Source organism: Argiope bruennichi, chromosome X1, assembly GCF_947563725.1.
Source record: "Argiope bruennichi chromosome X1, qqArgBrue1.1, whole genome shotgun sequence".
In the NCBI taxonomy this organism is placed as follows: Eukaryota; Metazoa; Arthropoda; class Arachnida; order Araneae; family Araneidae; genus Argiope; species Argiope bruennichi.
The window spans coordinates 64,635,232-64,656,880 of NC_079162.1; the positions used below are offsets into that span (position 1 = coordinate 64,635,232).

At 27.9% G+C, this 21,649-nt stretch overlaps 1 long non-coding RNA gene across 1 annotated transcript; it reads right to left on the reverse strand.

Moving 5' to 3' along the window:
* Positions 1-5: 5 nt before the first annotated feature.
* Positions 6-9,051, reverse strand: LOC129958103 (uncharacterized). The gene is made up of 3 exons (XR_008783145.1): positions 8,858-9,051; positions 6,715-6,816; positions 6-365 (listed from the first exon to the last, which is right to left on the reverse strand). It is a non-coding gene; the product is annotated as an uncharacterized LOC129958103 (long non-coding RNA).
* Positions 9,052-21,649: the final 12,598 nt, after the last annotated feature.

The following is a 21,649-nucleotide window of genomic DNA, read 5'->3' on the forward strand; positions in this document are numbered from 1 at the left end:
CCATATTTAGTAGAATAAAACAGACTTACAAATCGTCTAAAATCAACTTCTGGGTTCTTTTCCAAGTCAATTGAACAAAAGACATGAAAAAGACATTCTAGATGAAACAATGAATAGTCACTTTTACTTTTTTTCTCATTTTCTTGATTGTTAGATTCAGCAAATTCAACCCTTTTCTTACAATCTTTTATAAAAACTGGAAATCCACAATATTCAGATAGATCTCTTTTTAATTTTAACAAAGGTCCAGAAGGTTTCAGAGAATTTTCCCCTGATCTAGCATCAATAATCATATTCACTTCTAAAGAATCTTCTCTATTGAGTAGCCATAGGAATTCCAAGTTCAAGATCTGGTTAGTCATCATCTACAAAAATAAAGATATGAGTGTGCTTTATTATGCATGAAGAAAGAAAAAAAATCAGAAGGTCTCTAAAAAATATAAAAATGTTACATAAGGAAAAAATACATATGCATAAATGTTATATAAGGAGAAAAAAAAAAAATAGATTTAAAAACTCAAATAGCTATAAATATTACAGTAATATTTACACCATACTAATTATTAATGTTTAAACATAAATACTGTTAGCAAAAAACATGACAACTTGTTATCTGATATGATAAACTGCTTCTTCAGTGTAAGGAATGTAATGAAACAATCTTTTTTTAACCTTATGTTCATTTGCCATATTAGAAAAATTAGTCTTGAGCTTTTTAAATTTTATATCATGCAAATAAGAATCAAAAATCTACTGTCATCATAAAAGTATTTTCTGATTTAAAAATTCAAATAATTTGAAATGGACAGTGTCAAAGGAATAGATAGTCAAAGAAGAAAATATTAATATCATATAAGTGTAAATAAAACATTTACTACATAAAAATATTGTATATATATTACATATTGTCAAAAAATAATATGTCATATTTACAAATATTATTAATGAAAAATAATGTGCTTGATTTTCAATGCAACCAGTTCCAATATGTCAGGCTTTTTCTACATAAGTTAGTTTTAAGTGTAATTGGGTCTTATTTTTATTTTAATTAACAGCATTGTTAAAAGTCCAGTCGTGCAAAGACAGGGAAGTATATATTTCCTTTTACCTTATCAGATATATATATTTATATTCATCTCTTCCTTTAACCAATAATTGCAAGCAACATACATACAAATACACACGAAGAAAAAAGTTTAAAACAAAATGTTAAGGCAATCATTCATTGAAAATCATATAAATGTTTGGTATAAAAATAGAATATAAAATTCCATTAAACTAACATAGATCATACCTTGAAATAGGAAATAAAGTACATTTTATTTAGCAAATATGGAACTGAATAAAACATCTCTTACTTATATTATTCTAAAAATGTAAAGAATTATATCAGCTATATTTAAAGGAAATTCTTCACATTTTAACAAGTAAAAAATTAATATGAAAAATTACTCATATAAATGAAGTAACAATATAAATAGGGATTGCAATACCGGACCAAAATTTCAATACCGATATTCGGTATTTTTTAAATCTTAATACCGGGATACCAGTATTAGAAATTTTGGAAAAAGAAAGAAAACACATGTGTTTCTTTTTTTTTTATTTGTCAGTTTTGTTACAGAGTGTAAATATCACAAAAAATAATTTGTAACTTATGAATTATAATAGTATATAATCACAAAAAAGTAAAGAAACATCTTATTTATTTAAATCGGAAAAAAAGTGTAAATATCACTATTCAGTTTGTGGTACTATTGCAAATTTTTGAAAAGTGATCTAAAAGAACATAATGCATCAATTGTACTGTCATTAAACCTGAAAAGCAATTTTGTGTAAAAATTACCAGCTGTCGAAAACGCCCTTTCGGCATCTACGCTAGTTGGTGGTACTGTTGGCAATGCGCGATATACTTTTTCCGTGTATTTATCTCTAAATCCCTCATCTTCAAATAAATCGATTTCTCGTCGGATGGTTTTGGATATAGCTCATTTCTGTATAGTATTTTGGTTTGTTGAAATTTTTTTATTTATCGCTAATTCTAATTTTTGTTGAAGAGACAATTCATTTTCACTATAGACAGTAGTGACAACATAATCTTTGATAATTGAACCGAATTCTGAATGTGGATAGGTTTGTGGGAAAAAATTTTTATGAAACTTTACTCTAACTTAATCAGATTTGAATTGGTTATTTTCTTTTCTTCTTTTCATTTTTAAAATCATTAGAATTATGTAAATACCATAAGACATTTTCTATTTCGGTATGCCTTTCATCTGTGCAATTTTTTTAATGTAATATATAATTCTTCAGATAGTGATGTGTGCTGTTCTTTCAGTGACTGCAACATGAAATTTGTTGCATTAGCTGTTAATAAATTAAAATTTCTCCGACATAATACCTTTATAGTCAGTTTTATTGGAAGTAGAGCTGATATAGTTCTGGATATTAAGTCAAACTCACTATCTGGAAAATTAATTTACAGGTTTAAGTGGATTATTGCTTTTTGGATTGGATTTCTCAGTTTCAAAAATCGTTCCATCATTAGGAGTAAACTGTTCCAACATGTTTTAGAATCTAATATTAACATATATTCTGTTTTATTTTCAGTTAGTATATATTTTAGTAATATATCCTTTTTATAGGGGAACGTTTAAATATTTTAACAATTTTTCAAACTTTATAAATTATAGGAAGCAATTCTTGATAGGTTAATATTTCATCCTCATTAGCAATATCTTCTTCAACAATTACATTGTCATTATCTTCATTGTCAATATCACTCTCACACTTTTCAAAGTTGGTATACGAAGTTTCTATATCCACAGTATTTGAATTCTTCTGTCCTTTATATTTTTGGTATAATACATCTATTACTCCTAATTGAATTCCATGTGCATAGCACAATTGCTGATTTGCACCAATCAACTTTCCAACTTTTTTCATAATTGTTGCTCCATCAGTCGTTATGGATACAATATTTTCTTTCAAGGATAATCCATGTTTTGCTAATTTAGATTTAAGCAATTAATTAGCTAATTAATTTTGCCCATTAGGGAGACATAAAAACAAAAACATATACTATATTGCTATGGTCGCGATACCTGAACATACAGCGGAGACAATTTTAAAAATTTCTAGTAAATACTGAAAAACTGGTATTTAAACTTGTGAATACCGGTATTACAAAATTGTACAAATGGCTTAAAATACCGGTATTGCAATCCCTAAATATAAACTATGATTACAGTAATATGTACAACAGGCTGTATAACTCAAATTATATTAATAGCTTTTTACTTCTACTGAATTCTGTATTTTTAACTGAAAAGAATAGTTTATTTGAAATAGCTAGATGATAGTATATAAGAAACTTTTCTGAGTTCTTTCATCTTTTTTTAGACTAAACGTATTTCTGTTTTTATTAATAACTTTCATTAAATGATGATGCTAAAATAATAGTTTTATGGAATTCATACAGGAACTAGAAAAATATAGTTACTGATTATGTTATCTATTATTTTATTTAAAACTTTTATGGAATTTATACAGGAACTAGAAAAATATAGTTATTGATTATGTTATCTATTATTTTATTTAAGTTTCATAAAAATCTAAAAAAAATTCATCCTACTTTTTTCCAATATCTCTGATATCAAATATGATATACAACTAATATAGAGAATCCTTGACCAGACGGAACCAGAGAAAATACTAATTAGTTATACATGATGACAAAATTTATTTTCAATTTTTGCATTGATAATTTCAATAAGTATATATAGAAAAATGATAGATTACAAACAGAATAAATATTAAGAGAAAAAGGAATACTTGAAAACTTTGTGTTTTAATTTTAAAAAATCTAACATTCTGTTAATGATTAATTCTCTAATTTTTTTACATAATGAACACCTAGCATAATTTAATAAATATCCAATTTTTTTTAACATAAGTACCTAACTAATATAGAATGACTGCCAAAATACATAGGCACCTTAAAATTTTATTGAAATAATACTCGATTACTAAAATTTTGCATTTTTACAATAATTTTTTTTTATAATATATTTATTCTACCTTTAAAAAAATTCAGATTATTTTCATCGGATAATAAAACTTTCATCAGAAAATCCATTATTAAAAACCATCAAAATAAAATTCACATCAATATTTAAAAGAAATTGCTACAAATCAGTATATATTGCAAAGTTTTTGCAATTTAAAACTTTATAAAATATTATTGGACATTTTCAGGCATATTGAATTGTACAGACATAGAATTCACTAATTTCTCTATAATTTCAGCTTCTGCTGTCCCACATTATGTACCATTTTAATTTATTTTCCTATAATGTTTTTATACTTTAACCTCAGATTTTTTTCTAGATGTGTACATAGTTACGATATTTGGATTCGTTATTTTGGAACTTCAGAAAATTACAGATATTACATGTAAATGATAATTATTTTGTAAACATTGTTACAATGAAAAAAGAAAAAAAAAAACTCAAATTATAAATTATTTTTAGTTGGCTTTTAAAATGCTTAAATGAATAAAATGATGTATTATTCTATAAATAAACAAAAAATAATGGCAACTTGTTGTCAAAAAAAGATGCTCCCATTTTTATATCTTGCAGTTTTTAGTTCTCATGATTAAAGCTTTCGCTATTCTTCAGCATACCATTACACACTTGCTCAATGGAACTAAAAACATTAAATTTATGTCTATCCGCCAAACCGGACATGATTTCAATAAAATGCTAGCTTATTAATCAAATAGGATGATTTTACCAATTTATTAATATTTTGATTTGCCACTTTTTTTGGTGAAAAGTAAGCAAATTTTTAAAGCCATCACTACACACAAGCAAATATAAAGAGTTACAAAAATGTACATCTTGTAAAGATTTAGAAAGTAAAATATTGATGCTAATTTCAATAATGAATTTAATGAAAAGAATTTAGGCATCCAAAAGATTTTGTATAGTTTATTTATCATTTTCTATAGTTATTTTGCCTTCCACTTCTTATTAAAAAATTATATCAATCAAAATCAAATGGTAATCATAGGAAAAATACTTTGAGCAAATTTAATAAAAACAATTAAAAAAATTTTAAATTTAATCATCAAAAAATTAAAAAAATTTCTATTTCATGAAAATTTCTTCTATTTTCTGAATTCTTTAAATTTATTGTCATAAAATTTATGGAATTTTGAAAACAATGTTCCCTCACATTCCTCATTAGGGAATAGCCACAAGCAAGGCATTAAAATAATAAAACAATGTATTGTCAGTGAAGACAGGCAAGTGCATTAAATATCATAACACTCACATATAGAGCAGAATTATAAAATAGGTAATTGCCGCAGGGCCACATAATTTTGGAGATTCACGGTTGAGATTCTATGCAGATTTTTGAAAATTATTAAATTTTGTGCTTTCATTTAATTATAAAAAGACATTTTATCAAGTTTATTAAAATTAAATTCAAATATTGTTTTGTATTTTAATTTTGGAATATTATTCTAGTAGCATTTTTAAATAATTATCATTGGCTAAATTCTAGAGACGGGTACATATATATCGGTACTACGGGTAGAGACATATATATCATTAAAATGAAACACATTGACATTTAATATTTTCTATCACAACAAATTGTATTTTTATAAAACTGTAATATACGTAATAGTTTCTTTATTTTCACACTTACTTTGATACTTACTTTTTACTTTGATTTTAACTCTGTACATAAATATTTTAACAATAGAACAATTCGTACTGTGTATGTAACTGCCTTTATCATATATTTTTGTTCCAGAAAAAAGAAGAAAAAAAATTTTAAAAAAGTTTTGTTAACTGGAAAAAATAAAAACTTGTTGTGTACTAATGAAGAAAAACAAGTCCATGATAAGTGTCAATGATTAGTTTCCATAAATGTGGTTAAGTATAAAAAAAAAGAAAATTAGAAAGGAAAAAAAATTTATAAAGTTCTCACAGTTAGCAATTAGTTCAGAAGATATCGATGATTGTTAGAAGTAACAAATATTCCAGAATGCTCCTTCTGAAGGAGTATTGAAATCAAGCATCTTTTGCATGCTTTGAAAGCAAATTTTGTTCTTGAATACTGATAATCTATCATTATTCAACATGAAAGTAAAACTTTTGCAAGAAGTTTTTACTTTAATTTTTAAAAAAAGACCATGAAAAGACCATATATCATAAACAGTTTATCTAATTTATTTATATATATTTCCATTATCAATAAATATAAGATGCAATGATTTTAAAATATATTCTAAATAGTTTTCTGATGAAACAAAATACACCAAAAGTGTATTACATAATATATAAAAATATTCTGTATAATTAGGTATTTAATATTTTCTATCACTACAACCCATATTTTTATTACACGCTAATATACATAATAGTTTCTTTATTTCCACAATAATAACTTTAATTTTAAATCTGTATATCACTAATTTAACAATAGAATAATTTGTACTGAATATATAACTGCCTTTTAGAATATATAACTGCCTTTAGACAAAGAAAATTTTGTCAACTGAACAAAAAATCAAACCTGTTTTATACTAATGAGGAAAAGCAAATCCATGACAAGTGTCACTGCTTAGTTTCCATAAATGGGGTTGAGTATAGAAATAGAAAATTAGAAGGGATAAGTAATTTATAAAGTTCTCACAATAAGCGATTAGTTGAGAAGATATCGATGATTGTTAGAAGTAGCGAATATTCCAGAATCTCCTTCTGATGGAGTATTGAAATCAAGCATCCTTTGCATGCTCTGAAAGCAAATTTTGTTATTGATTACTGATAATCTGTAATTATCCAACATGAAAGTAAAACATTTGCAAGAAGTTTTTACTTTAATTTTAAAAAAAGAGTATGAAAATTTCTTAATACATATTTGCCATTAAGATATCTGTGGTCATCAGCAAGCAAGCGAAATAGCATATATCCAATAAAATTTCTAATATAAAAAATTTTCAAACAAAAAAATATATATAAAAATAAAGGACAACTTTTGTTTATATATTTACTATCCTCAACATACAAATATCTGCTCAAGAATTGTATCATATATGAGCTGTTTATTTTGAAAGTAGTGCAAGTTCCATCTTAGATTGAAATTATATTTGACCGACTATATTACGGCAAAATTTAGCTCCGGTTGCTCTATGGTGAAGGAAATATGGCCGTTTGACATCATGTCTGAAATCTAGAATGTTTCTATTGATCTATTTTTGATATTGAAAATAGATGGTTGTACAGTATTTTATAAATAATAAAAAGTAAATTTTAATTTTGTGTGTCGATCATAATGTTTACTTCCACCACCGATTATTCAGTCCAGTGACAACGAAATAAATATAATTGATCACAAATTTTTATTGCTAGGGCATTCATTTCTACCAAACAATCGTGATTTTGGAGTGGGACTATCCAGTAACTATTCAATCCAGAAACCAGTTCCTTGCATATTTCCCAGGATTACTACAAAATAATACAAAATTGTCGAAAACATAATAAATTTTTAGTATATGAAATTAAACATTGAAATTTATTTTCAACCCAACCTCTGGAAAAAGCAGTTTTAAAAAGAAAGAAAAATACCGATGGAGAAACCGTGAATTGATTAACTATATGCTGGATCAGATTTACAAGGGATGCAACATACAAAATGTTCAACAAAACTTCGATAGAACGAGATTTTCAATTTAAAAATAATCGATTTGTCAACACGACAAGGAAGGTAAATAATTCCAAGTAATTTCAGAAATATAAAATTATCTTTTATGTAAGAAAAAAAGGAGAATTATTACATCTGAAAAATACAAGGATATAATGGATTTAATACCATATATACCTCCCGTTCATCATGAATTTTTTAAAATGTTAAATCTTGAATGGAATTCAAATTGTTTATACCTAAGTATAAACTAAAATACATAATTTCATTGAAATTCTTAATAAAACTGAATTGTTTGTTGTTATGTTATAATTTCTACTAGAATATTCTTGGTTTTGTTTCCCTTTTTATCAAATGAATAAATATTTATAAAAATTTGAATAGTATTTTGTTTTTATTCTTAAATAATGGCTGATGCTACTGAAATATTATTTCCTAATTAAAATAATGATTGCAATAATTCTTTAATTTTGAAAGTGAAACAAGTTCTATTTAGTTATAATGGAACTCTTATTTTTTTAATCAACACTGTAAACACTATTGGATTATAAACTTACATTTTCTGGTTCCACAAAATATATATCTATTTTCAAAATAAGCAGTTCATATCATTATAAACCATGGTCAAAACAGACAAAAAACCCAGAACATATTTATATATGTATTGACAGTACAAAACCGCAAGTTTTACTACAAGCAAAGCTCGACAAAAATATAATGATTAGATTAAATAAATATATTAGCTTTTTGCATCTAACTGTCAAAAAAAATAATTATTTTTTAAACTCCAAAAGAACTTTCTGAAAAATTTTAAACAAGCAAAGATTACGATTAAACATTCGGTTAGCATTTGTATCTCCAAAGTGTAAATATGAACAATATTTCTGGTGAACTTTGTGATGACTAGTCACTAAAGGATTGATATGAGCCTAATGATTTCACAACTGATTATTTATACTTAGAGCATTAACAAATTAAAAAAAAAAATTAAGGAATATTTGATCCTATCAAATTTTGTTATATAGTGATATTTGCTTAACTCAATGCGATCCACGCATGAAGAAATGTTAAATTATTAACGATTCTTCATAATATATACAAATAATATGCCACAAAAACGTGAAGAATCGCTTACCGCTACCGAAAATCGACACATCCTCCTGCAGAGCTCTGCAATCCACTTGCATACCACAATAGCATTACTAAAAAGCTACAAAGAAAATAATAATAATAAATGGGTTACTTGTGAACTAACCAAAAAACGTACTGTGCTGCTTGCTATAAATGTTTAATTCACTAAACATATAAACACAAAATTGCAAATGAAAAATGTAGATAATAATATTATTTGGATTTGTTTATAAATCTTATCTCAAATAAGAATATGGGAATAAGGAACACTGTAACAAAATTTAGATATTTTGACAGGCGGGCGAATTGTTAAAATAAATTTCAAGATTCAGTATATTCGTTTAGAAATTCATAATTCGAGTCAGAAACAAGTGTTTAAATACAGTTTTCACAGCTTCTTTCCGCATGTGCGTCAAAACCTGGAGGAACTAATTGTATTAGTAGTAGACGCCCAATTGGCATACTGAAACGATGTAAGTAAAGATGCTCTAGTACGACAGCTTGAAGCTCTAGTATGACTCTTTTCAAAATCTAATGTTAAAATATGGGCCTTTTCTCCTATTCACTCAACCAATCAAAAGCATGTTATCGGCCAGTTTTGCCAGGACTGAGGAAGTTTTCTATCCTACTCACTAGGGGTCTAGGTTTGCCACAATAATCGTTACGGGATGCTGTTTTATAGCAGTTTATCTATTTCGTAATTGTTCTGAATTTTGAAATTTTTCGAAAAAAAAAAAAAAAAAAAAAAAAAAAAAAGAACTTATTTGCTTCGAGAATCGGCATCAAAGACTTCAAATTCTCTGCATGTGTCCCAAAGAACAGATTATTGAAAGAGTATCTTTTAAATTCGTTATTTATGAGAAAAAAAAAAAGGGAAATAAGATGGTGTTAATCCAGAATTACTTGCTTCCACAATAACAGGAGTCGCTGTACATTTCTTGAGGAAATTCCCTTATGAATTCGCAGCAATAATAATCCAATAGTTTTCTATTATGTTATTATAGTAAGCGTAATGCTATAGAGAATATCTGGTGTTTATCAGAAAAGTAAAGAATGTATTGCAATCCTAATATATTATTTGTTGTTAAAAGTGCACTCTAATGGTGTGCATTTCTTTTAGTAAATAGCTATAAAATCTTTTCTATTTTGCATGAATAACTCAACCTTTTAAAACATTAAAAAAAAATGTAAACTACTTTTTTAGTTAATGCCTTCCCGATCTCCACTACCTTAAGGTGCATGCGAGTGGGCTGTGAAAAAGCCACAACAGTTAGATATAATATAGATTTTTCTGTAATGTTTCACACAGTAGCCACTTTTCATACCAACCTCCCCTCTAAAGAAAACAGGCAAACAAAAACCACCTTGAGTGTTAAGTCGAAATTCTCAAAGCACTCCAAACTGCCTTTGGAAATTGAGAGGGTTTGAGGGGAACAGCAGTTTAATTAAAAAACATGATACTTTTACAAAATTATTTAAGTATTGCTTTGTGTCATTTTCCCCTTTACAGATATAGTCTAAAGAAAATAAAAACCTGCATATTTCAACATGTTAATCTTTTTTTCGCTATTTAATCTATGTTTATCAGTCGGACATAATTTCAACTGATTACAAGATGTTTCTGCAAATGTTTTCTTTATCCTTTTAACTTTTGTAATACTAAGATAGGGTCAATTTGACCCCAGCTGTTTTTTTTTTTATGTGTTTAAAGAAATGTACTACAAAATTATTTTTTGAAATTCTTTTAAGATACCTTTCAGAATTTTGTCTGCATAGTATGTTTTGTTTGTTCGTTTATAGAAATTGCGAATGTTACCATATTAACCAAATTTGGGAGTGAAAATTTCCAATAGTTTAATATGTTCCATTTGAACGAATTATTTTGTGCACCCTCTTGAATGTACAGTAGATGGTGGTGCTGGTACATCATTTCCATGTAAGCAAATATAGGTGCCTCCCTCACTTAGTTAGTTCCTGCTATTTATTAGGTTGCATCTGAATTTGACCATTCAACGAAATAATGACTGTTTGACCATTGAATGGGCATATGCTGTATTATTCGATAAAGATTCTAATGTATCGATGGATTTTAATAGTGAATCTGATGTTTCATGCAGCAATGTTGAGCCTGAAATTGTAGAATTAGCAGATTTTGAATATAATAATGTTAGTACTGATGAAGATAATAATCTACATATACCTGGAAGTCATAGCAATACATTCAATGTGTTTCAAAGAATTATTGTTATATTAATAATGGTCCAATTGCATTAGCTGAGAATGCCAAGACAAATGTTGATACATTTTTCTCTGTTTATCAATGAGGAAATTACAATATCATTGTGACATTCTGTAATCAAGAGGTTAACATAAAATTGAAGTTTGAAATGAAATTCATCAAGATATGGCACAGGGTGTGTAGCAAGATTATAAAAGCCCTTAAAAGCTACTGATTTTTTATGGTCCTTATATAAGGCCTTAAATGTATTTATTTTTTATCCATGTGCTTATCTTTTTCTTCTGATTGGGGAAAAAATCATTTCACTATGTTAGATCTGCCCAATTATAGTCTGTATTTTCTATGCAACGTTGGATCATTCAATGTTTAATGAATCTACAGGTAATATAAATTTTATGTATTCATGTTACGTTTTTAATAGTAACTTCATCTGATCCTTGCTTTTTTACACATGGTCACTTGTTTGTAGAGCATTTGTTAGTTTATATTTCAATGTCATTTAGTAATTTTCCATTAGTGAATTATTTAAGTATTTTTATTTCAATTAATTTTTATGCAACAGTTTAGAACTGGATTTAACAGTATGCTGGAAAATATGCACTTGATTCATTATGAATTTTCAAAAGTAAATATATTAAATGATTCAAGGCTTCAAAAAAAAATTTCATGATGCTAATAAAATTCGTTTTTTACATTTTAATATGCAAACTATTTAAAGAGAAAGAATTGTAATTGCCAAATTAATGTCAATTTTACCCTATCTTTATAATTCAAATGTTCTAATAACACATTTTCATGTTATGTCTATCCATGAACATTATAACTTGAAAAATACTGGAATTTCTTCATACTAAATTTACAAATTTCAACTAAAATTTTAAACAAAATCCTTTTTTTTTTTATCTGTATGTTTGTTTGTCACTAGTACAAATGAACAAGATAACTTCAAAATTTAAAGTGGTATTTTGGAAAAATGTGGTACACAGTTTTATCATCTAAAATTTAGATGAATATCAAAATTTTGAATCAAATCAGTCAAGAATTTGACCATTTGGTCATCTATATGTTTATATGCATGCAAACACTGTCACAAAAATACGCAACTTAGATAAATGAAATTTCTTAAGTTATCTTCTTTCTAAAATTGTAACTCCGTCATAAATTTTGAATTTAATTGGTTGGCTATAAAATTTTAGTACTCTGAAAGTAAAAATCTGTGTACTCATGACGTTCCTGACCTTGATTAAGGTTTCTAATTTTTATGTTAAATGGAGGGGTGATAATCTTCATTAAGAAGTATGCAATGAAGAAGAGGTGAGACAGTCTCAGCTGATTTACGGCAGAGTGTATTAAGACATTTCTTCATATGTAACAGTGATGTCCCAATTTTGCCTTTTTATGTATATGATATATGTATGTTAATAAGTAACAATAATGCTTTTTAAAGTTTTGAAAAAAAATTTCACAGTTGAAATTATTTCTTCATTAAATTGCTAATGCTAGTATGATTTTTCTAACAATTTATCTTGTTCTGCAAATGATAAGATGAGTGCAGACATAGGATGGGAGAAATTGTTGAAAAGCTTTCATTCCACAAAAGCAATGAAAGTTTATTATATGCTTTTATATGCTTTTCAAATATAATTGTCAGTAGCTTATTTTAAAAATGTTGGGATGCATAATGAATTCAATAAATTTTGCATCATTAACAAATGTTTTGGCTGAGAAGAAGGAAGTGGGAAAAATGAATCTTGTTCCGAGTTGTACTTTCATCAGAAAGGATAAAAGACAGTTTGAAGATACTATTTCCATGGAATTTATAGGTTTTCTAGTCAAATCACCTTTACTCGATTTCAATAATTTTCATACCGTGAAAGTGAGATTGGATGAGATCTTAATTTTTTATATGAAGATAAAAAAAAAAAAAATAATGTGAAGAGTATTGAAAATTTTCATTCTTTTTTTATGAACAAGAATCTATTGAAAGAAGATTTGGCATTAATTAAAATATTGAAGTGGGAAATTTGAATGAAAATTATCATTTTTCACAACATGTAGTCTATGACCATATAAAACAGTCTGGAAAAATCCATTTGGTAAACATTATTTAAAAAAATCATGAAAGTTAGCAATATGAGTCTGGTACGAATTTACCATAAGTTTAAGCTGGTTCATTTCTATTTTTTAATAAGTGGACTGTATTCGTATTTAAAATCAAACGACAATTCGAAAGCCAACTTTTTATTTCATCGAGGTTCACCGACCCCGTAATTACTCAGTACGAAAGTGTCTTTGTAAACTCCATGATACGGCAAATAATAAGATCCTTCACAAAGGTCATTACTCACTTTTTCCATATGACCTCAACTTTCATATTCTGCAATAAATTCCTTATATAAATTTTGCATCATGGGATTCTTATGCAATCGCTTAACTGTTTGGTTAAGTCTAACTTTGGCTAAGGCTTTAGAATCACCCAACAAACCTTCTTTCATCGGCATTTTGACTACGAATCAACCATCCTTATTTCTAGAGTGGGTTTCTTTGAAATGCGCCTCGCAAAATTCTTCTGCAGTACTAAGAATAGTATTTTCTTCACTAATATATTCCACTAACCAGACATTTTCTATTAGGGATGATGAATATTTTAAGAGCGGTTATTGCGTAACCAATATCAAAAAGTCACAAATACAAGTGATCAATACTTTTCAAAGAGGGATGTGATTCAAATCCTTGATACGATCTTACTGGTGGTATTTCGATTACAGGTTTTGGATCACGATAGAAAGTAACAATCGATACGATATCACTGAAATTTGCCGGAGCGGTGACTTTACTGGAAAGTAAGAATCGATACGATCTGTCCAATGGAAGCTCTCGAAAGAAATCTGTGATTGGATTGAAAAGTGAACGGACCGGTTATTAGAATTATCGTATCGTATCATTGAATTGCATATCACTGAAATTTATCGGAGTGGTGATTTCACCGGAAAGTGCGAGGCTTCACTGGAAAGTGCGAAGTCACCGCTCTACTTTACGGGAGTGACCGATATTCGTATTTGATGATGCGCTATTCCATACAGATCATTTTTAATTGCTCGTGGCATGATTGACTTTGATTACATGTACTCTGTTTACTGCTGGCGCCAGCTATTGGTAGAATATAGGACTAAAGTAAACATTTTAAAGAAATGCATATATTTTTAACTCATCTTTCCCAGAAAATGGTTCACTCTAATAAATAAATTAAATAAATAGTTTTGAGAAAAAAAATAGAATTTAAGAAGTAAGCTGAAGAAGATAAATTAATTCCATCACACGTTAATTAAATTAGTAAATTAAGTATTAATTACAATTAATAAATTTTATATTTAATATTAAGTAATAATTTTTCATTAATAATATGATTGAAATAACGGATATTTGGAACGCATATTTAAAATAACAATAGCAATATTATTTGTTATTCAAAAAATCGTGGATTATGCATCTCTATTTTCTATTACCTTTTCTATATTCTCATTTCGAGAAACTAAGCTACATAAATTATTAGTACATGGCTCCTGATTGATTGTATTTACACAGCCACCAGCGACATAATCAAATACAGTATTTTGAAATATTAATGAATTTAGAGATGAACGTATTTGTTCACCCTTAACAATTTCAAAGAAGGTTTCAGCACCCAAAAGGGCATCGATTTTGGAACTCCGTATAAATTCCGGATCTCCAAGCATGACCTGTGGAATTTCTAAATTCTCCAAATTAACATTTGTTGCAGGAACAATATCCGTAATTTTATCTATTACAAAAAAGGTTTGTGACAAAAAGAAAGATCCATTAAAATTGGCGATATTAGCAACAGCCTCATATTCATCGAAGTAGAAATTCCTCCCAATCCAGAAACCAATGTATTTATTTTTTGTCTGCTTAAATTCGCGCTGTCAGCAAACTGCTTTGTTACAAAATTTGCCTGAGAAGCACTATCTAGTATTACTCTAGCTCTCGAGAAGTGGCCATAAATATTCTGAATAAGTACTATTGCAGTTGGAAGTAGAACTCTTTTATTTTTTATAAGTAAGCAGGCAGAGGAAGTATGCTGTGAAGCGGCCGAAGTCACATCTGTTGGGGATAAATCAGTCCTCGGCTCCGAAGGAATTGCTTCGGAATGAGTAATATTTTCTCCTCCGATCGAAGGTTTGCTATGTCTGTGCAAAAGATAATTATGATTACCATTGCAGATGTTTCACAAGTACTTAGATTGGCGACAAAAAGCTAATTTGTGCCCTGGTTTTAAGCACAACACACACACAGAGAGTTTTTTTTAACGATATTAAAACGTTCCACAGCATTTAAATCAAGAAAACTTTTACATTTATTGATCGGATGATTTGCTGGTAGACGACAAGCAGGACACTTTGATGAAGTGTTATTTACCTTTGTTACTAAAGTACGTGGTTTACAACTTTGGGAAATAAATTTCGATTTTGGTGGTTGAATGATATTACTTTGCAAATTTTCTAAAATTTGACATCTTTTTTCAATAAATTTGGTATAATGATAATAATAAATATTATTAATATTCTTTTCGAAACTGTTAAATATTTGCCTAATATCAATAAATTAGATTTCTGTAAACGTGCAAGTGAAAAAAGGAAGAAATATTTAACTAGCAATTTTCCGTAACAAATATCTGCTGCCCATTCTCCAAATTTGCTTATGTGGATGAAGGCGGATCCGAGGATAAAGAAGGCATTATAAGGAACGTTCTTATGGATTTTTTTGATTAATAATTAAAACCTAGCTCCACGCTTTCCGACTTTTAAATAAAGTATTTTGCTTGAAAATAAAGAATATATCTTCATTTATGCTAAAGGGGAAATGAGGGAAACAGTAATGAAGTAAAATAAAATTGGAATTTATGTAAAGATTAAATTTTGGGCCAAGTGGGAAAATTAAGAAAATCAAACATCCGAAAACACTCGCCTCTTTAGCACGGACGGAATTATCGGAGACGGTAAATTTCGGATGCCCTGGTTCTTTTGGGGGGGGGGGTGATTGGTCTATAGAATCGGCTAAGGTATTAAGAACTCTAGGGGATTTAATTATCTCTGATAGTAGCCTTTTTCGCAGCCCGTTTCTGTGTGTCTTAAGGTGGTAAAGGATAGGGAAGTATTCCTTGAATAGGCAGTTTCGCATTTTCTATGTTTTCATGAATTGAGATTTCTATTTACATGTATTGTTGGTTCAAAATTGGAAGAATTTTATGTCTATTTACTGAAGGAAAGTTTTCCCAGTGCTGTTTTAAGGATGAATGTTATATACGGATACCTACCTGCTTTATATTTTTGCGGTAAATAATAACAGGCATTCTTTTTAATATAAATGTGATTGTGACCATATAAAAAACAAATCACTGGATAATTACAGCTGTCTTTTCACAAGTCAGTTTTTTCACAAAATATAAAATGTATTTTGTTTTGTAGAAAGAAGTTATTTTAGAGTCCCAGCATCTTATTCTGTCGCCAAAGAATTGTTGGAATTTTGATGCTGAACAGAAACTGCCACTTTCAAATGGCATTGATTGAACAGAAAAAATTTCAAACAGACTTTTCTTTTCTTTAAAGAATAAGATAAGCTATATAAATATCGAGTTTTGATTCAAATATGATTCTGAAAATATCTCTTCAATTATGTATCGCTACTTCTTACTTTTAGTATACGAAGTGTAGAATAAGTATTGTAATTGTCAAAAAATTCGAAGTCGAAACTTTGACGAATCTCCACATTTTTGAAATTTTTTTATCTGTCAGTCAGTCCATCTGTCTGTGAACACGATAATTCAAAAACGCTTTGAGCTAGATAGCTGAAATTTGGTATATGGAATTAAGACCGAATTTGTAGGTTTTATCAAATTTTGAACGACATTCATTCATAGGAAGTCTATCTGTGTGGTTGTTTTCCTGTACAAGTGAACGCGATAAATACAAAATGCACAGAGCTATTTAAATTAATTTAGATACAAATTTAGCATCTAAAATATAGATATCAAATTTTGAGCCAAATTCGTCAAACGGTTGACGGTCTCTACTTTGCATGCATATAAACGCAATAACTCATAAACGAAATGACTTCAATCAATGAAATTTAATATGTTATCTTATGATTATAACAGTAGTTTTGAGTCGAATTTCGATGTTAATCTGCCAGTAGAAACGCTCCCAAAATCCATATTTTTGTGATCGATTCAGTAAATATGCTAAATTTACGCGAAAGATCTATATTTCATCACTATGTTCACCATTACCATGAAAGGAATTCGCAGCCTTACTCAAGTTCCACAGTTTTATAAAACCTTCATTGGTGAGTATAAGCGAAACTTTTGGAGAAACCAATTTCACTAGTTATTTTATGTATTTCGAATTGGCTTTTTCTGTCTCAATGTAATTTTTGATTTTAACCAACCATTTTTGAATTTAACCATTAACCACCGTAAAACAAAACGTGAATTCATGAAGTAGAAATTAAAGCAATTTTACTGATGTATTATGAAAGTGATGGTGGTCTATCTATTCCTGAATTGTATTGAGAGAAAAAAAATTAAGCAATGATATATGATATACTATCTCCGTTTAACAAAAGATTGTTTCAATAATATTTTAAAAGATTAATAAAAATAAGATGAAAAGTAAATATGTTTTGGATGTAGATTTTTATCCCAGCTTTTATTTTAATGATTTAAAAAAGATTTAATCAAAAATTTTAGCTTGTTTTGACCCAACATATTTTTGGTTCTAGAGATACTTAAATATTGTGCGTACCAGAGCTGCCTAGTCACTTTGGTGGAACTGAAAGATACCATTCGGTGGATTATCTGTGGTATCGATGCCGGCATCATGGATGAAGATACATAATCCACTATTTTTTAAATAAAAAATATTTTTGGTATTATTATTTTTAAAAGTTTGTTCCAAATAACTATTTTTTCAATCACATTTTTAATTAAAATTTATTAATAGTAATTAATATAAAATTTATTAATTTAAGTAAAGTGTTATTTAAGTAATTTATGTATTTAAGCTTAATTTTTACTTTTAATTTCTTTCAAAATCATTTGTTTGATTTATTTATTGGAGTAAAGTATTTTCTAACAAAAAAAAAAAAAAAAAAAAAAATTAGGTTTCACTATAATTCCATATTCAGTCAATAGATGGCGCCAGGAGAACAAATGCTGCTGAATGAACGATGTATGGTGCGGGAACTTAATACATACACTATGTGGGCACTAAAATAGGGATTTAAAAAAAGCGAAAACATTTTTTTTTTAGAAAGCTAAGTTTAAAGGAGAATTGTTTCATCATTCAGAATTTAAAAATAATCTTATTTAATCTAATACCATGGTAGAATTGTATGTCATTTAAATTCGTTAGAAAAATATGTTAAATTTTAAATGATCAACTTCAAAGCTTCCGATTATTGAATAAAAACGAATAAAACTAATTAATAAGAAATAAATAATAAACTATTTATAAAACCTAATTACTATTAATAGAAATAGATACAAAAATAGAAAGCATGCAAAATCATTTATATCATTTTGAAACGTTATATACAGGCTTCTTATTGTTCAAAACCATGGAATTTCAACAGCTTAATCCGACTGTGAGAATAATAACTTTAAACTAACAGTTAAAAAATTTATCTGTTTATAAATAATTACCTCATTAACAATACTGGTAAATAATTTTAGGAATTGTAGAAAACTCTCCTTCTTTAAAAAAAGCAACTAAATTATTATTAAAATATTTCATTAGATAAATTATGAAAGGTACGTGAATAATATTAATACTTTTAATAAATGAAATGGTAGAGGTCACAAGATCCACTGCCAACCAAAACCGGTTAAGTGGCGTGAATTCAAAGAAAACTCCACTGCTCCAGTGCAAAGACTCAATCAGGTTGCCAGGGTGAGAAAGCTGAGCATTCTAAATTTGGTCCTTCTGGCATTTTATCACCCATTAGTTTATTTTTTCTATACGATTTTGAGATCATCATAGCGGGCTTGATATAGATTTTTGAGCTCTAGTATTAAGGAAGTTTTTAAACATTATAAAGGAGATTTCCTCCACATTTTAAAGTAATTTAAAGAGTTCAAAGGAATTAACTCATATTTTTTTAGAAAAGTGTTGACATCATTTTTTGATGGTTTAAGAATTCATTCGAACATAAATTACTTATTTTTATTGTTTGTGATCTTTAAAAGAATTTTTTTATCTAATGAATTTTAGCAGTAGTTTATGCTTTAGTATGTTCTTGCGGACTAATGTTCGTAAATAAAATATTGAAAAAAAAATTAAGAAGTAGGATGCAAGGGTTTTAGACTACTTTGAAATTTATAACCGTTTTTATAGAGGGAATACTCACACTTTTATATTTGTTTGAGATATTATTATATTTGTTTCCTATTATATATGTTTGAGAATTTTTCTTAAATTCTGCTTCAAATAATTACTTTTTTGTTCTGTAAACATAATAAAATTTGAAATATTTAGGACCTAAAACCCCAGAGCTAATTAAGAGCTATAATACAAAAAGATTTTTTAAGGCCTTTTTTAAAACAAATTTACTTTTTGCAAACTACTTAAGAACTTACGTGAAATGATACATATTTTTTTATAGTTTTTAAATATATTGAAATTTTCAGAATCAATTAATGAATTTATTCAATTATGCAGGACATTCTTTCAAGAAATAACAGAAAAAAATAATTACATTTCTTTTTTGTCTTAGTTTACCGTAATTTAAATAAGTACAAAGTGATATCTTAAATCAGGCAAAATTAAATAGATTAATAACTATTATAAGATAATATCAGTCTAAGGCAAAAAAAAAAAAAAAAAAAAAAAATCAAATTTCAAACGATATTCAGAAAAATATTTACATATGGTTCTTGTTAGTGAATATTGTAGAATGGCGATAAAAATGCAACACCAAATTTTCAATCACATGGTCGTTATTAACAACTTTTAAAATAATGGTATGGAATAAAACCAATACAAAAAAAAAAAAAAAAGAATAGTGAGTAAAAATAATTAAAAGGAAAGTATTTCGAGGATAATATTTCAGTAATATTCTCTCTGCAACTAACTTTATGATTACATTTTCGGCCTTTCTGTAACCATCCAGAATAAAATATTGAAGAAAACACATTTTTAGATAATTATTTAGAATAAAATTCAAATATGGAACATTTCTTTATGAAGTTTTCAAATGATACATGTCTTTTAATCAAAAAACCCGTCTGATTTTCAGCAGCATCTTTCACCTTATATGTTAATTTCATGGGAGCTTTTACCAAGAGGCGGTAAATGAATCAGATTTCATTACTCGGTTACGGCACTCTTCTACGGTATTCAGGCACTCTAGCTATACTCAGCCGTGACAGGCATTGCGACGCTCCTCATTTTCCTAAAACCTTGTGGTAGTCATATTGAATGTCTTTTACTTTAAAATAAATGCCTAATATCATGTTATAGTGTTCTATTTCATTGACTGTATGTGTTTGCCCTTGATTTCTAGATACAAGCCTGACATATCGCTTGTGATTAGGGATTGCAATACCGGTATACCGGGATATCGAATACCGGTATTTTGAACCATTTGTACAATTTTTTAAACCGGTATTCACAAGTTTAAATACCGGTTTTTCGGTATTTACTAGAAATTTTTAAAATTGTCTCCACTTTATGTTCAGGTATCGCCAACATAGCAATATAGTACACGTTTTTGTTTTTATGTCTCCCTAACGGGCGAAATTAATTAGCTAATGAATGGCGTAATTAATTGCTTAAATCTAAAGTAGCGAAACATGGATTATCCCTGAAAGAAAATATTGTATCCATAACGACTGATGGAGCAACAATTATGAAAAAAGTTGGAAAGTTGATTGGTACAAATCAGCAGTTGTGCTTTGCACATGGAATTCAATTAGGAGTAATAGATGTATTATACCAAAAAAATAAAGAAGAATCCAAGTACTGTGGATACAGAAACTTCGGATTCCAACTATAATAAATTGAAAAATCGCACAGAAGAAAGGCATACCGAAATAGAAAATGTCTTATGGTATTTACATAATTCTAATGATTTTAAAAATGAAAATTAAAAGAAGAAAAGAAAAGAACCAATTCAAATCTGATTAAGTTAGAGTAAAGTTTCTAAAAAACTTTTTCCCACAAACCTATCCACATTCAGAATTCGGTTCAATTATCGAAGATTATGATGTCACTACTGTGGATAGTGAAAAGGAATTGTTTCTTGAACCAAAATTAGAATTAGCAATAAATAAAAAAATTTCAACGAACCAAAATACAATACAGAAAACCGCTATATCCAAAACCATCCGACGAGAAATTGATTTATTTGAAGATGAGGGATTTAGAGGTAAATACTTGGAAAAAGTATATTGCGCATTGCTAACAGTATCACCAACTAGCGTAGATGCCGAAAGAGCGTTTTCGACAGCTGGTCATTTTTACACAAAATTACTTTTCAGGC